Genomic DNA, 5,000 nt, shown 5'->3' with positions numbered 1-5,000 from the left:
CGCCTCACCCGCCTCCCCCCCCAACCCCCCCTCACCCGCCTCCCCCCGCCTCACCCGCCTCCCCCCGCCTCACCCGCCTCACCCGCCTCCCCCCCTCACCCGCCTCCCCCCTCACCCGCCTCCCCCCCTCACCCACCTCACCCGCCTCACCCGCCTCACCCGCCTCCCCCCGCCTCACCCGCCTCACCCGCCCCCCCCCCTCACCCGCCTCCCCCCCCTCACCCGCCTCACCCGCCTCACCCGCCTCACCCGCCTCCCCCCCTCACCCGGGCGTCCTTGATCAAGTGTGTGTTCATGCCAGTGTGTGTTCATGCCAGTGTGTGTTCATGCCAGTGTGTGTTCATGCAAGTGTGTGTTCATGCCAGTGTGTGTTCATGCCAGTGTGTGTTCATGCCAGTGTGTGTTCATGCCGGTGTGTGTTCATGCCGGTGTGTGTTCATGCAAGTGTGTATTCATGCAAGTGTGTGTTCCTGACAGTGTGTGTTCATGCCAGTGTGTGTTCATGCAAGTGTGTGTTCATGCCAGTGTGTGTTCATGCCAGTGTGTGTTCATGCCAGTGTGTGTTCATGCCGGTGTGTGTTCATGCCGGTGTGTGTTCATGCCAGTGTGTGTTCATGCCAGTGTGTGTTCATGCCAGTGTGTGTTCATGCCGGTGTGTGTTCATGCCAGTGTGTATTCATGCCAGTGTGTGTTCATGCCAGTGTGTGTTCATGCCAGTGTGTGTTCATGCCGGTGTGTGTTCATGCCAGTGTGTGTTCATGCCAGTGTGTGTTCATGCCAGTGTGTGTTCATGCAAGTGTGTGTTCATGCCAGTGTGTGTTCATGCCAGTGTGTGTTCATGCAAGTGTGTGTTCATGCCAGTGTGTGTTCATGCCAGTGTGTGTTCATGCCAGTGTGTGTTCATGCCAGTGTGAGTTCATGCAAGTGTGTGTTCATGCCAGTGTGTGTTCATGCCAGTGTGTGTTCATGCCAGTGTGTGTTCATGCCAGTGTGTGTTCATGCCAGTGTGAGTTCATGCAAGTGTGTGTTCATGCCAGTGTGTGTTCATGCCAGTGTGTGTTCATGCCAGTGTGTGTTCATGCCAGTGTGTGTTCATGCCAGTGTGTGTTCATGCCAGTGTGTGTTCATGCAAGTGTGTGTTCATGCCAGTGTGTGTTCATGCCGGTGTGTGTTCATGCCGGTGTGTGTTCATGCCGGTGTGTGTTCATGCCAGTGTGTGTTCATGCCAGTGTGTGTTCATGCCGGTGTGTGTTCATGCCAGTGTGTGTTCATGCCAGTGTGTGTTCATGCCAGTGTGTGTTCATGCCAGTGTGTGTTCATGCCGGTGTGTGTTCATGCCAGTGTGTGTTCATGCCAGTGTGTGTTCATGCCAGTGTGTGTTCATGCCAGTGTGTGTTCATGCAAGTGTGTGTTCATGCCAGTGTGTGTTCATGCCGGTGTGTGTTCATGCCGGTGTGTGTTCATGCCGGTGTGTGTTCATGCCAGTGTGTGTTCATGCCAGTGTGTGTTCATGCCGGTGTGTGTTCATGCCAGTGTGTGTTCATGCCAGTGTGTGTTCATGCCAGTGTGTGTTCATGCCAGTGTGTGTTCATGCCGGTGTGTGTTCATGCCAGTGTGTGTTCATGCCAGTGTGTGTTCATGCAAGTGTGTGTTCATGCCAGTGTGTGTTCATGCCAGTGTGATTTCATGCCAGTGTGTGTTCATGCCAGTGTGTGTTCATGCCAGTGTGTGTTCATGCCAGTGTGTGTTCATGCCAGTGTGTGTTCATGCCAGTGTGTAGTCCCGTCACCTGACACTCGTGTTTTAAAAAACTTCTCCTCCGAAACTCGTAGGAAGTTGGGCGTCACGATTAATACCCGAACATCCAGATTACTCCCCCGGCCTCCTCCTCGCCTGATAAAGAATCATATTCTCTGGTCTCGGCGAGAGAGTTTGTTGTCGCTGCCGAGCAGATTCATTCAGCCTTTCCTCAATCAGTCAGCGGGAAAACACGCAAGAGAAACACTCCGTTTGATTTAGCACCGCCGTCCCGGGCAGCCAATCGGTGCAGAGAACCGGCCGAGAGACGGAGGCCTCGGAAGCATCTGCGGGAAAAAACATTTACAGATTACAAACCTGACGCTTTTTAAAAAAGATGGATCGTTTTATTTCAACGTTGACGACAGGAATGTTCGTCAAAATGTACCGAAGACAGTGAAAGAATTAAGTGAGAATTAAAATGAATGTAATTATAATTGTTTAAAAAATTGAATTTGAAAAATTGAACTGTAAAAAAATACGATTCAACAATTGAACATGTGTAGTATAATGGAAATTAAAATCTTCCAAAAAAACGATTGTGAAATTGACCTGCTTGGTTGCGCGACGACTGCATCTACTCTAGAAATCTCCAAAGCCACCAACAATCTCAATGTGGCTGAGAGACGTCATATCTTTTCTCAAGCTCCAAAAAATCAAATATACAATGAGAGGCTCAACACAAAAATTCACAGGTATTTGGGAACCTTTTTTGCTATATCTTAAAACTTTGCAAGTTTTGCCCGAATGAGAGTGGTTAAAAAGTACTACTCGTTAAAAGTACTACTCATTATTTTAACGTATCTAGAAGTTACGCTACGAATGCCAGGATACGGGGAGGGTGCGGGTGGGTGAGTTGTTTGATTTCTTGTATTGTCCCTTTGTTTTCTTTCTATTTTTATTTGTATTTTTTATTATTATTTTATTGTTTTGTTTTTTAATTAATTTTGTTTTTTTGTCCTCTATGTATGCAAAAAAAGGAAAATGTCAAAGAAAGTTTTTTGTGATGTATAGTACGATCTTGTTTCTCGATTTCCAATAAAAATATTGAAACAGGAAATTAAAATTCCAAACGTTAAAGATTTCATTACTTGATTGAATGGAATTAAAGTGAAATAATGATTTTGTCCAGAAAAGCTTGAGAAAGGGAGGTAATGTCTGGGCCTCTTTGCTGCCCCTGCGATGAGTATCTGGAGATGGATGTATAATGAGGTGATTATTTATTTATCAATCAGTGAATATTTATGTTTTTCTCTCCATCTTCTGTTGCAGATTACGGAGTGAACTCAATAACTTTTCGCACCCGGAGCGCCATCACCAGGACTGTGAGTACTTCCTGGTTCACTCTCTCACCTCAAGCAATGTGTGCGTCTGCGTTTGTGCGTCTCTGAGCCAAATAATTCAAAGTCAGATGGACAGAATTCAAAAGAAGTTTGAAAAAGACGGTCGAGAGATTGTTACTTTTTGATGGTGTTCAGTCTTACCATCCGGATCCATAAACAATTCAAAGAATCTGCAAGAGACTTGATGACCTTCCTCCTGCTGTCTGAAATATTTGAAATGCTCAAAATGGTATCTACAATTCATTGATGAATGGAATGTAGAAAAGTAATAAAAAAGGTTTTCAATTTGAGAGGAAATGAGCAGCTTGGCAGAGGTCTGCGCTCTCTAGGTGCCTTCTTTGTTTTTCCAAAACCAAAAGATCTTTTGAACAAACTTGTGTTTCAAAATACAAAATGTTTTTGGGACGTGTGGTTTTATTGTTGAAGATAGTCAAGATTAAAACCCTGCTCCATTTTTATGACTTCCTGATGAATGACACTTTACAAGGAAGAGGAAGTAGAGCTACAGTTTGCTCGACTGGGCTCCAGTCTTGTACAGAAGGAACAGGAATAGGTGTGACTGTTGGGAGCAGGAGGGAAGAGGGTATTCCAGGTCGTGGTGGACAGTAAGGAACAGCTGCTGGTCTAGAGGGTGGTCAGGGAGTCAGCGGAGACCCGGTGAAAGACTCGCAGCTCGATCTTGTCATCACAGTAGAGTAATTGTGAGTCTGCTGCTGTCAGTGCTCGGAGCTCAGCGCTCGGGATAAAGTGCTCGCCGACTGCAGATAATTGAAAATCCAAAAAGACTCCAGCTAATTTGATTACGGGAAGGCAATCGCTGAATTGTTCCCTTTTATTAGAGGGATTTGATTATGACATGGAGTCCAGTAATTACTGCTGCCAGGACCACGGAGGCTGCTGACGACCAGGGCTCAGGTGAAGCCTCCTGACTGGTGTCTGTGAGGGAAAGAGTTCGGATCGGGTCCCACATGTCTGGACTTCTTTGGTGTTGATCCAGTTTAGAGTTGATGATGCAACGTGTTTTAACAAATGACTTTTCTAACATCTGATCAGTGATGGATGGATGTGATGATAGATAGATGTGATGATAGATGGATGTGATGATAGATGGATGTGATGATAGATGTGATGATAGATGTGATGATAGATGAATGTGATGATAGATGTGATGATAGATGTGATGATTGATGAATGTGATGATAGATGTGATGATAGATGGATGTGATGATAGATGTGATGATAGATAGATGTGATGATAGATGTGATGATAGATGTGATGATAGATGGATGTGATGATAGATGGATGTGATGATAGATGTGATGATAGATGAATGTGATGATAGATGTGATGATAGATGTGATGATAGATGGATGTGATGATAGATGTGATGATAGATGGATGTGATGATAGATGAATGTGATGATAGATGGATGTGATGATAGATGTGATGATAGATGTGATGATAGATGGATGTGATGATAGATGAATGTGATGATAGATGATGTGATGATAGATGGATGTGATGATAGATGGATGTGATGATAGATGTGATGATAGATGGATGTGATGATAGATGGTTGATGATGATAGATGGAGTGATGATAGATGGATGTGATGATAGATGGATGTGATGATAGATGTGATGATAGATGGATGTGATGATAGATGGATGTGATGATAGGATGTGATGATAGATGGATGTGATGATATGGATGTGATGATAGATGGATGTGATGATAGATGTGATGATTGATGAGTTGATGATAGATGTGATGATAGATGGATGTGATGATAGATGGATGTGATGATAGATGTGATGATAGATGGATGTGATGATAGATGTATGATAGATGTGAGAT

At 44.8% G+C, this 5,000-nt stretch overlaps 1 protein-coding gene across 3 annotated transcripts in view; it reads left to right on the top strand.

The window, feature by feature from the left end:
• Positions 1 to 5,000, top strand: part of rbfox3b (RNA binding fox-1 homolog 3b) — a 300,077-nt gene that overhangs the window by 43,937 nt on the left and 251,140 nt on the right. For all 3 annotated transcript variants that reach the window (XM_087809403.1, XM_087809402.1, XM_087809400.1), the window contains exon 2: positions 3,070 to 3,122. The gene's annotated coding sequence lies outside the window, so the exon portion shown is untranslated. The remainder of the gene's footprint in view (positions 1 to 3,069; positions 3,123 to 5,000) is intronic.

This window comes from Callionymus lyra, chromosome 15 (genome assembly GCF_982586985.1).
Source record: "Callionymus lyra chromosome 15, fCalLyr1.hap1.1, whole genome shotgun sequence".
Lineage (NCBI taxonomy): Eukaryota > Metazoa > Chordata > Actinopteri > Syngnathiformes > Callionymidae > Callionymus > Callionymus lyra.
Note: the sequence above shows the minus strand (reverse complement) of the source record. Positions and strands in the feature narration are given on the sequence as shown.